The sequence below is a fragment of the Dicentrarchus labrax genome, unplaced genomic scaffold, assembly GCF_905237075.1.
Source record: "Dicentrarchus labrax unplaced genomic scaffold, dlabrax2021, whole genome shotgun sequence".
Lineage (NCBI taxonomy): Eukaryota > Metazoa > Chordata > Actinopteri > Moronidae > Dicentrarchus > Dicentrarchus labrax.
This window is the reverse complement of record NW_026136702.1, coordinates 11934938-11947765: the sequence shown is the minus strand read 5'-3', so window position 1 is coordinate 11947765 and position 12828 is coordinate 11934938. Positions and strand designations below refer to the sequence as shown.

The following is a 12828-nucleotide window of genomic DNA, read 5'->3' as shown; positions in this document are numbered from 1 at the left end:
TATTATAAACACAGCTTGTGGCGTATTATCTTTAGAAAACGATTCATTATAGGCTATAAGCTAGAAAGATTTGCATCATGCTGAGAAGAGGGTAGCTAACGTGTATGTAAAAATGAATTCTCATAATCTGGAATCCTCTTCAAAATGCATTTGCTGTTTGAAAACATGACAGGTTTAACTTATTGACTCAACCCAGCAGGCACGGTTCTTTGCTGCACTGGTTAGTCTAATACCTGGCATGAACTCAAGCACCAGGCAAGCTTGCATGAGAGCGAGCCCAAGCACAGTCCTGAGAGGCTGTCTAGCAAATGAACCCATGTGGGACACTGTGTAAGGTGTGAAGACCTCTTGGAGGAGGCTGCAGTCTGTGCTGGCTTGCAGGCATGCACCGGTATCAGGAGAGACAAGGCAAACACAGCAGATCAGTGCTGAAACCGTAAACCCACTGACCCAGCATGAAGAGGGAGAGGGGACTAATTAGTGACTGTACTTACAACTCAAAAGGAGAGGGAGAGAGACGCGGAGAAAAGGAGGGAGGGGGGGAAAGCACACACACACACAGAGCACGCAGTTGGAGGATGAGGACAATGAGTTTGTTTAGCTTAAACAGGATTTACAAGCCAAACAGACACACGCCAACGCCACTCACTCAGACACATACTATCTTTTTTTCCTCACTATCGCTACCCCCTTTTCTCTTTCTCTCTCACGTCACAGACACAGACACACAGCTGAGACAGGCTCTGTGAGGATTTCATCAGCAGTACAAAATAAATAAATAAATAAATAAGAAAGTGAGGGTAATTGCTTGCGATGGTGAGAAGTCTTGAGTGCAGGCGGCAGCGGTGGGCGAATGGATGGATGGATAGAGGGAACATTTTGTTCCTCCTGTGCGGGCTTCGACTCTCATATTGTTCCTGGTGAGGCCGGGTGTCATTTATGATTCAAGGGCCCCCAGCCTCTCAACGGATGGGAACAGGACATGGCCATTGTGACGTCCCCTGCACTCGTTTCTCAAAGAACATCAAATCAAACATGCATGAGACGGTGACAGGGGCGGGCCAGTAACTTTCTCTCTTCACTCTCTCTCTCCCTCTCAGCACTCTGTTTCACTCTCTTGTCTCAGAAAGAAAAAAAAAAAAGCACTTAGAAGACTGCGCCTCCCCGATGTTGGGAGAGCTCAAGGTTGAAGTGACGGCTCTTCAGAAACAGGAGTTAAGTTGATGTTTTGCCTATACACACCACTTAAACAGATATCCTATAATACAACAACTGACAAAAGACGCACATTACACTGATTTAATACGGAGAACTTGTCGGAAAGGCTTGTGAGAAGTGGAATACACCTTTTCCAAATTGTTTATTCATTCAAGGAAGGGGTTTGCTGCGTTCACACGTTCCTAAACAGCACCGCCGTGTTCCACACAGCTGAAAGCAGCCCAGCACAGCTATAGTTCCTGGTCGATTGCCAAACAATGCTGTTTTCTGCTACTTAAGGTTAAAAGGCTAGGACTGAGCTTTATTCACAATGACACCCCTGACTTCTCAGCCACCTAAGGAGTTTAAACCAACCATGTTTCACCCACAAACCGAACCACAGTGCAAGGTTTGCGGCTTGAAGGACAGTGGAGACAGGCGTGTGGGGGCTGAGGTTTTCTTATCCCTGCGCCTCATGTTGGTCCACTTTTGGCTCTCTGCACCAAACTGATGTCATTACATCTGTTGGGGTGCTTCATTTTCACTTTATTAGTTAGACTGCATTTACCAGGTTGAAGAGAGCTTAACTTCAGACTTATGGGTAGAATGACAACAACGTTTAGGAAGTAGTTAAGTGTCTGACACGAGGGCACAACCTCAGCTCAAACTTGAACATTTCAAGTTGTAACTCCCTCTAAGCCCTTATTCTGAAAATTAGACTTTAAAATTCTCTTAGGCAACACAAGTTTTTCCTTATTAAAAAGACCAAAATAGGCACATTCAAAAACAAAGGCTCTGTCTAGATGAAAAGTACTGCCAAGTTGAACCACAAGTGAGACAGAAAGAGAGAGAAAGAGAGTGAGAAAGAGACAGAAACAATGACTGACTTCTGCCCGGGACACGAGTGGGTGGGTTCGGGCTGATGGCGAGACACCAGACTACAAGAATCCACGTCAAGTGAACAGGCAGAAAGTATTTCACAGCGCCCCTCAAACCAACACGAACAGTTAGATGAAATGTCAGGCTGTCAAAACATTGATTAGCGTTCGCCAGGTTTTAAGCACTTAGCAGGCTGCAGCTGTGCCGACACGCAGTAAACAGCAGCAAAGACTGTGCAACTTGGTAAATTGCTGAGTAACAAAAAGCTAATTACTCAGACACGAGTAATTAGTTGTTTTTCCTGTACATGCTTCTAATCAGTGTAAGCTCGCTGCTTCACTAAAGTGCAAAGATATGGACTAAGGTGCATTCGCTGCCTTACTGCCTTCTGTGAATAATCATCTTGAGAGTATAGAGAATAGCCGCAGGTGTTTGAAACTGATACTTAAATCTGTGATATAACTTGTTGCAGCCTGATTTATTAAAAATGACTAGAAGATAATAAAAGGTTCAACATTATGAGCTCTTATTTTTGAAAACTGATATAAATATTAAATCTGTAAGCCATATTGGCCAATGTTGTGGCTAGAAGAGAGAAATCCCTCCATTCTGTCTCCTTGTTTGGTTTAGGGAACAAACATATTGTTGCATGTAAACATACGTCCTCTTCCCCAAGCTGTAACTTGTAGCGCTGCCAGCGCATGTGTTTGCCTTTCTGTCCCTCCGATTAAGATTTCTCCCTGCATATTTCCGGCATTACCTCCTTCACATTATGGCACCAAGGGCCAGACAATCCAGTCTCAGTGATAACACTTGCACTTGCACCCAGCGCCTTCTTCAACAGTCTTAAAACCTAAATTTGATTTGAAAGTGAGTCTACTGGAGCCTTTAGCCTGTTTAGTGAATCAGACACTCTTCTGTCTTGTCTCGCAGCCTGGCTGGCTGGTTGCTGAGAGGCCCCATGAGGGACAACAGAAGGAAAGAAAACTCACACACGCACACACACACACACACACACACACACACACACACACTTCCAAGTTTCAAACAGTTGCAGATGGCTTTAATTCCTCGCCCTCTTTCTTTCACAATTTATCAGGTAACCTACTCTGAACGAGCGTGCCTTGTTTTCATTCTTTGCTGAGATGACTTAACGCTGCTTGGATTCACCAGAAGGAGAGAAAAAATAAAAGTCGAACAGCACTAATTAATGTGGTGCGGCTGACAAGTGTTGCTGCTGAAACAATTTCATTACATCACCGATTTAAATTACCAAAGGAAGGAGACACTGGAGGGTGCACCCATCCAAAATCTGTTTACGCACTCTCTCTGACACCGACATACAGGGAGTGGACACAATAACATGAACACCTGCAATCCAATGCAATGCTCCTGCAATAAAGACTGGCTGTGGTAAGCCTGTAATGTCAGATTTCTTATGAAAATGTGCTTTAAGGTGTTTGAAGGATGACTGATTTACAGCTGCATATCCACTTGTTATCTTACCTTCTCAGTCAGGGAGATATGGTTGCTTATAGATTAGATATTGTTGAACATGTTACGCATCACAAAACTCCACAACTGTATAACAATAGCAAAGGATTGCTGATCCGCTCCAAATCACGCTCCTTTTAACTTCAGCGCTTTACTAATGAGGGTCTTTCTCACCGCCCCCCCCCCCTTCCCAAAGTTTAGCTGTCCTGTAGCAGGGGTGCACTGTAATGAAAGAGCGGCAGTCTCCTCCTCCTCCTCCTCTTCCTCCTCCTGTCAGGAGCCCCCTCTCTGCTGCGCTCTGCCCCGGCTGGCCTCACATCCAGATGGGAGGAATTTTTACAGGGAGGGTCCACCAGACTCAAGTCAAAAAGCTGCGCTGAGTCGAGCAGCTCATCCACACTCGGCTGCAGAAGGGCTTAAAAACTGTGGCACAGTATGCATGTGTAGACTAATTTGTACTGACACATTAAGGGTGTGTGTGCAGTGAAGACTTCGGTGCACGTGAATCCACGGAGAGAGTGGACACTTGACATGACACTCACACCTAACCACTGTCTTAACAGAAATGTTCAGAGCATTAAAATTAATTGTGAAAGTAAATTATCAATCAGTTTACTTGAGCCCATTAAGGCCCCAGAGGGTCCCAGTGACCTCACATTGGGAGCCACTGATCTTTGAATGACCCCTAGAGGAGCCAATCAACACAGTCAGTGATATCAGTGCACACCGAGGTGGGAAATGTCACAGAAGCCGCAGAACATGGTGTTAAACAGAACAGAACATAGTAACGTATAGTAATGTTCGCTAATTGTATTACAACAGGTAGCCTTGAAAAGTCAACAAGCCCAGTCACATTGCTGACTGTTAGCTAATGTAACATACATTCTCAGTTTAGCATCAACCGAGCCATCAGCTGATCGACCGAGACGAGACATTCACCCACACACACACACACACACACACATATACACACACACAATCACAGACCTGCAATTACTGAGTTACTACCACATACCTATCTAGTGTCTTCACAAAATGCATAATGCACCTTATTTTGAAATAACCCTGCAGACACATTGACTTTTGCCTCTATGTGTGTGGACGAGTTGCGCTGGAGCGAAATAGCCAGAGACATGGGATCCACAGCGCGCACAGGCTGGGATATTAACGCCGCGTAAAGGCGCTCCGTTGCCGCTCACACAGCCAGAATCTGCCCCCCCACCCACCCCCTTACCTCTGACACGAGTTCACCAGCGGCTGTTAAAGGTTTCCAGGAGGTCACCCTATTGTTAGCAGGTAGTATCTGTCCAGCGGGAGGGCAAACCCCATCTCGAGCAAAACCACACACACACACACACACACACACACACACACACAACGTTCACAGACCGCTTTGCAACCAAAAATAACCAGGCGCGAAACTTACTTTGAGCTAGGACCTCAGTGGTAAATCCGCGTATTGTTTTCTCTCAAAACCTCGTGTTTACGGTGCTCCTCTCGCTCGCTCCCTCCACTTCACAAAGACGACGCGAGAGCCCCGGAGACGGTGTGAGTGACTGACTGAATCAACTACCGTAGAGCACGGCAAGTTGAAGTGTCAGATTACACTGGCTATTCAGTTACCAGAGAGAGCCGTGCTCCGCGGTCGTCGTGAAAATGCGACCTAGATTCCCGCGGAAGGACACCGACTGTAAAGGTGTAACTATACGCTAATAGGCTGCTAACAGCACATTTCACACTGGAGCGGAGTGCAGCTCACAGCTCCGGCTATTGTCTGCTCCTGTATCATTACAGCGCCGCCGCTTTAGCGCTGCCTTCTGTAATCAAACCACTACTTATTTAGTTAATTCAACAAGTTCATTTTATGAGTGAGGTTCTTTTAGCCATTAGTTAGGAATACAAAACATTTTACTGGACTATCTGTAGAGTATATATCAGTGGTAAGCTTATTAATACGATTAACAACAATAACAACACAATATTAATATTAATAATGGTGCAAAAATGATAAGTTTTATTATGTCACTGGTAAGAACAATAATGTTAATGTCAATAATATCGTAAAACAGTGTAAAAGTTTTGTATATAAAATACTCCCCAAAACTAAAATACATTCAATTTAATAGCATTTAAAGCGAAGAAAATCACCAAATCTTCACATTTAAGAAGCTGGAATCAGACAGTTTGGCATATTTGTTGAAACAATTACTTAAACAATTAATTGATTATCAGAATTGTTGCTGGTTAATCGTCTAAAAATTAGTCAAAGAAAATAATAATAATAATGGAGTTTATTGTTACTAAAAAATATTAAACCTATATTTCTTAAGTGTTATTTTATTGGTAATATAACAAAATTAACTAATAATAAAGTCTCTAATTGTATAATAATAATAATTCTAATAATAATAATGTAATATGAATCCTATATTGTATTGTATATTGCAGTAGTAATAGTAAAAGTCAGTTGTTGTTTTTTTGCCCTGACTACTCTCAAGTCACTTCCAGCTTCCTGTGTGTGTGTGTGTGTGTGTGTGTGTGTGTGTGTGTGTGTGTGTGTGTGTGTGTGTGTGAACCTTTGCAACCTGCGCCCCGCTCCAGCAGGTCTTCAGGCGGAGGGGCTCCGTGTTTTGCGGATGGCCGGTCTCCGGTGGAAGCCTCGGAATAACAAAGACGTGTTTGAGAGCAGCGGCAGGCTGGGCTGAGCGGTGACGTCAAGGAACAATGTCTCCCCTCCCGACACGCACACACGCGCGCACGCCAGCACACACACGCGCGCAGGCCAGCACACAAGCTCTTCCTAGTCAGGCAAGGCTGAACTGCCCAGAGGGAGGGCCGCTCAGCTCGCAGTGCATCAGATAGAATCACTCACTCCTCATGCTGTGCCTGCACACTGGATTTATTTTTATTTTTTTTTAATTTTATTTTTTTACAGAAAAAATAAAAACATAACAATGGGGTGGCAGATCAGTCGCGGCAAATAAACAATCCCAATAAAGCAGGCCTAGTGTGTGCACTTTACAAACACCTTATTTCCTGTGGCTGTGTGATAAATTTAGATACAAGATCATCAATAAAGGTGACAAGATTAGGTCTACTGAAAAGGTAATTCACAATTTCCCTTCACATAATGTCATCAGTCCTGGGGGTCAAATTCCTGTCAGCAGCTCCTCCCGGCCCAGGCTCCTCTCTTCTTTGAAGGGAAGGAAGGGGCTGCCGTCCTTTTTAGCTTCCTGCCTGCAGGGCTCCTGACACTGATGCAGTGAGTGCCTGAACATGGTATCAGCAGTGAAGTGAGGGGGTGTGGGGGTGGGGGGTGGGTTTGGTGTCTCTATCATACTGTCTCAAGGACACCCCAGCCCCCTGGTCCAAGCAGCTCGCCATACTGATCGGGGACAAATGCGTCCAGTGACATCAGCGGTTCTGGCAGTCACTCATTTTTATTTCGGAGGGGGGTGGGGGTGAGTTGTTTCTTAGATGGAGATTGGGTGAGTGGTCAATGTCACCATGCTGTAGCTTTGAACTCATGATCAGATTTTTTTTTTTCCTCTGGAAATAGCTTGTCGAGATGGCCCGTGTCTTTGTCCTGACACTGCTTCTGTTATTGATGTTTTTCACCTGCCGTGTTGCAACAGCGATATTGATGTTGACGCTGTGATTCACATAAGACACGTCCTATATGCAAGGGTTTCTCATAAAATCCTCAAGGCTTCTTGTTGTCAGACAATTTGAACCCTTTTTTCAGTTTAGTCGGAGACAAGTATAGCTTCCTTTAATACAGTTCCCCTTAGAGCATGGGATCGACAACTGACAGACCTATTGTTGGCTTTTGCCATTTAGGTTTCAGTCCTATCATAATATTATATGTTCTGGATCATCCATCAAGTTTTTGTTTAATACCAACTTAAGGCGACAAGGCCTGTTACGGGTGTCAGGGGGGCCTGCAGCCGGTCGGGTCTCTCTCCAGTTCAAACAATGGCTTGTCGTCAGAAGCCCTCGCTTTCATAGCAAGGCGTGCGCCTCAGCCTCTCCAAAATAATATGGCCAGATGGCTGCCAACAAGATGGATGGATTATAGGTGGGGTGACTTGGTTCTGTGTATAATTTCATACGTGCAGTCTTTCAAAGGGCTGAATGAATGCATCAAAGGAGAACAAAGAGAACTCTCAATGAAGCATGCTCCGACAAGGTTAATACATATTGCATTGTGTTGGAGTGTGTTAAATCAACATATGAAAACTGTTTAGACCGCAGAACATTAGTGATGATCAAGGCCCAACTTGGCTTCCGACTCGCGTTGAAATGATGTACGTTTCTCGCGGCCACCTTGCTGTAGGCTTTGTGCTGGTGACAAGGATTCTCTCTGTAGAGGCAGCAGGGGGAGTGATGGATGCCGCTGTGGCTTCATGTAGCTACATGATGGAGGGAGACTTTCAGTTGTGCTGACATCAGCTCTCCCGTTCACGGAGAGGTGTGATGGTTGTTTACAGTGCCACCCTGCTGTCGCCACCATGAGGCTCCTGCTACTGAAAACACTACACTGCAATACTAATAAACAAGTTCTATCATCAGGAGTACAGAGTGACTGACTGATTCCCTTTTCACACTGAAGCAAGGACTGAAAAAAGGCTATTTTCGCTTGTCTCTGGTCAGTTACACTGCTCCTGAGCAGATTTTAAAAAAGTCCAGCTCTGATTGATGAACAAGGATTACTATGGTAACCACATGATTGCCATACGGTAACTCTAGTAAAATGATAATGATAATAATAACCATACTACATCAGATTATTAGCAATCTTAAACCATTTCCACCATAAATTCTGAGAAGACCCTTTAACATAACTGTGTAGTATATGAGACATGGCATTAACCTTTCATAAACTGACCATAGAAAGCCTATGAAGTTACATCAGATCATCCACACAGTGCACCATGATGTATATGTAACAACAATTCTGCAGTGAGCGGTGGGTAGAGTTCTGATAATCTACTAAAGTAAAAGTACAATAACTCCCATAAAAAATGACTCAAGTAAAAGTGAAAATTATCATTTGAGAACCTACTTCAGGAAACTTAAAATGTACTTGGTTAATAAATGACTTGTGATTAGTAATGCAACTATGAAAGTAGAAGTTGAGAGAAGATGATTCCTATATTCAGTGATTATACACTAATGAAAACGTATGAATATTATATTACATTTCTGCCAATAGACCTTCCTGGATGTTACTCACACACAAACCATTATCATAACATCAAAGATTAATGTTACACATGAAAAATTAAGATAGGATACCGTCAGCTAGCTAACTCCATTTTCACCTACAGTATGTGCAACTTACTTGAATATCCTTATGGAGGTTAGAAGAGGCCGCAGAGATCTCATCATGTAACTGTCTTTCAGATTTCGTTATAAAAAGTGTCCAGAATGTAAGGTCGGGTATTGTCACTGGAAGTTACCTCTTTTGGGGGTTTTGCTCCTTCATCATTGCATTGTAGTAAAAAGACACACGCACACTCAATTCCAGCATTTAGAGTAAGAGGTAAAAAATATACTTGAGTAAAGAGTAGAAGAAGTTAATTTTTTTAAAAGACACATGAGTAGCACATGTTCCTTAAAATAAAAAACTTTTTACTCATATGCTCGTGTTACTTTCAATGGCATTGAAATTCCACATTCTTTGTATACAAGACCCTCAACAGAGATATATGATGTGTGTTTTAGTTGTGATGTAAAAGAAAATGCAGTTTCTGAGAGTGCGATTTGTGCTTGATGAATGCAAAAATGATCAATAAAATTTCTTTTGATTGACTAATTGCACAATTGACGAATCATTTCAGCACTTGAGCTGAAGGCAACAACCTGGTATTAACTGATCAATAGTCTGTTACGAACGGTTAAATATGGGTTGAACCTGTGTTAAATATCCTATATTTTCGTTTGTGAAAGTGATGTAACTGATTGACTGAAGGAATAGGAGGAGAAAGACGGGTTAATATTAGTAGAGAAGATTCTGGGGCAGTAAACGGATCATCTCCTGCAGAGAAAAGGCAGAAGAGCACTATTTTAAAACAAGACAAGAAGAAGTCTGGTTGAGTACACCATTGATTGTCTCTGGCTGCGAGAAGAACAAGGAGCTGAGAGCGAGAGGGAAAGGGACAGAAAACAGATGAGTCGACTGCTGGCTTCTGGAAGCTTGGACAGCCTTTTATAAATGCTCTCTCTCTCTCTCTCTCTCTCTCTCTCTCTCTCTCTCTCTCTCAATTGTTCTCTCCATTTCTGTTCTGTTTTTTCGCAGTGTATGTCGACTGAACAGTGGCAGATAAGGCAGACAGTCGGGGCCCCATGCTGACTGGCCCGACTGGCTGTGGAGAGCACAGAGGCAATCAATGAGTGCTCACAATAGAGCGCCAGCATCCAGATAGCTAACAGCTCCCTGAGGCCATGGGAAGGAGGTGGAGAAAAGGGGGATGATACAAGGAGGGGGGGTGGAAAGAAAGGAGAGAAAAGACAGAGGAGGTGGGTGAAGAGATTTTGTGCTTTAACACATGGGTGTCATAGGTTGTTTCCACGCCACTGGAACATGTAGGAGACAGTAAAGCATATTCCTTTGTGGTTGTTTATGCTCACTAAAGCATGTGTAACTTGAGGTCAACGTTCAGTTCAGGAACTCTTCTGCATCTGAAGCGAGACTCATCAGTTATGAGATGTGAAGTGAAGAGTGGTGGTCCGATGCTTGGGGTGATGGCTGCAGTGATAGTGCTATTTTTAGTTGGCTCCTTCTTTCCCTCATTGTTGCACGGTTTGCGTGTTTGCATGCATGCATATGTGTGAGTCGTTTTTTTTTTTTCACGTCATTATGCAATGCAGTATCTGACCTTGGGAAGAACATGTGCCAGAGGGATATAGGGAGAGAGCTGAGTGAATGTGTGACCACTTCAACCTCTGTGTCATCCTTGACTGCACAACTAGCTACCTCACTTGTGACAGAGCAGCTCTCATGAGGAGTTAGGACATTATTAATTCAGCCTATTCTGTTCCATGCATGCATCCACTGTATGTTACCTGCTCATTGCGCTACACTAGCTAGCATTCATCATTCAAAAAAAAAAAATTGTGAAATCCCCGTTCAAAACATCCAGTATAACCTGCCATTTAAAACAGCTTTCAGAGGCAATCTTTGCATCGTAACAAGGATCTTGTGACTGGAGTTAAAAAGGAAAACAGGCTGGCAGACAAGCCACCTAAGCTAGAGCCTATTTCTCAGGATGACATTAATATAATAGCGCTGGTGCCCAAAACAACTTTGTATTGATTCCCATAACCTTTTAAGCCAATCGATTGCTGCACTCGAACTCAGAATGCTTAGGCATGGGCATGTTTTCAAGCGAGGATTTGTTTCAGTGTTGCATGTTAAATTTGGTGTCTTGTGGTGTCTTTTCTGCTGATGTGTGAGTAATTCATCTTCATTCATTTTTTCAAATTCTCAGAGATGCGGTAAATATGTTAAAAGCAAATAATTAAACTCTATGATAACATTGTTATGAATGAGTCTCTTGGTATGACTACCTCTTCAGTGTTTTCTAAAGATGTTCATGCTTGGTCATGACATATGTTAAAGTGCTTTCATCCTTGCTATTCTCTCCTGGTTTCCAATGGTCCTATTGCTTACCAAAATACTGGTCATGGTGATTCATCCTTAAACACAGATTCTTGAGATCCATTTAGTATTTGCTGATCCTGGAGGGAGTTCATGAAAAAGCTGAAAGGCCAAAGACACTGGGGTTGCTTGTAATTGTATGGCAAGCTCACTGCACTTTCCACTTGAGTGTGACTGCAGGTGTCAAGGTAAATTGATTTTTTTTTAGCCTTTCATGTGTACCTGCGCTAAAAACATTTGCAGTGTATATGGAAACAATGGCAGTTTTGAACACGATAAAATACAGACATACAGAAGAAGAATATTTGTGGGTCCTAGAATCTTCAAGAATATATTTGCAGTATATGTTTTGTGTATGGTAGTGAAGTCTGTAACATAACAAATTAACCACTGAAAGACACCGTGCTACTAAACTTACATGCAAACGATATGTTATACATAGTCCAAAAGTCATTATAATCATGTTGGATGAAACACTGTATGTTCATGTATATGAACTTTAGAGCATATGTGGTTTTAGTAGACCTCTTTCATATGGATATATGTGAAACTGAAGGGGACTAGAGTGGAAGAGGGCATTCATAACACTAGCACTGCAAGGGAACGCTAACGATGTCTGCTTAGCATCTTAACAACAGAAACACAGCCTGTAGCCTGCTTAAGAGCCTTAGCCATTTCAAATCTCTGTGATTATTTACATTAACAATGGCTAATCATGTTATACAACCTACCACTCTCCAAGGCACTGTGACAAACCTCTGGTGTGTCTCTGGAGGGCAAGTACTTTGTGCCTCAGAGATCAGGACGGAGTTCGGAGCCACGGAGCAGCAGGACGAGGTATTGAATCTCCTCCAGAAAAAATAAATAACGCCCTTGTCTGCAAGTGACCGGTGCTCATTCCCAGACTTTCAAGGCGGCTCGAGTTACTGTGGCCCCTGACAGGAGCAGACAGGTTGTGTCTGAGAGAAATACCTTCCCACCGATGACATCATTGTGGAGGGAGAGCAAGACATAGACTGAGCCGGGAACAAAGACTCAATATGCAATTAAAACCTAAGATGTCCTGATCTTTTTTTCTCCTAACAAGTTTTGCTGCACATTTTTATTGGCGAGAACATTCTGTCTTCTCTCAGAAGGTTTAGCTGCATCTCTGACCGATCGGGACCCTGATTAGACTGTTATGTGTCCATGAGGGGCACAGCTTAAATTTTCCGTTATTAGTATTCGAGAGGCATGAAAACATGACCTTAATTCCCCAGAGTGGCAATGCTCAGACTGTACAGTTCTCCTTTTAATATGTGCTCTCTCTCTCTCTCTCTCTCTCTCTCTCTTTCTCTCACAGACACACACACACACACACACAGACTTTTAGATGAAGAAATACTGTGTGATCTAACAAGGCAAGTCTTAGAGATGAGTCTATTGTGTGGGTTGAAATTAGCTCCCACCACCCTGCTCCCACTGAGGGTGGTCTCCCCTGAGCGCTGTGGATGACACTACAGGGATTTGTCCGTGAAGATCTGACTCTATTACTGCAGATAATGCTCTGCTAGACAACCACAGAGATCAGAGAAAAAAAGACTGTTGCTCACAAC

General features: G+C 43.2%; 1 protein-coding gene across 5 annotated transcripts in view; it reads right to left on the bottom strand.

Moving 5' to 3' along the window:
• The window catches only part of zmiz1a (zinc finger, MIZ-type containing 1a), a 98728-nt gene extending 93522 nt beyond the window's left edge, over nucleotides 1-5206 (bottom strand). For 3 of the 5 annotated variants that reach the window (XM_051426952.1, XM_051426963.1, XM_051426974.1), the window contains exon 1: nucleotides 4997-5203. The gene's annotated coding sequence lies outside the window, so the exon portion shown is untranslated. Of the gene's footprint in view, nucleotides 1-4996 lie in introns of all 5 variants that reach the window. The other 2 variants (XM_051426997.1, XM_051426986.1) reach the window with 2 other exon arrangements.
• Nucleotides 5207-12828: the final 7622 nt, after the last annotated feature.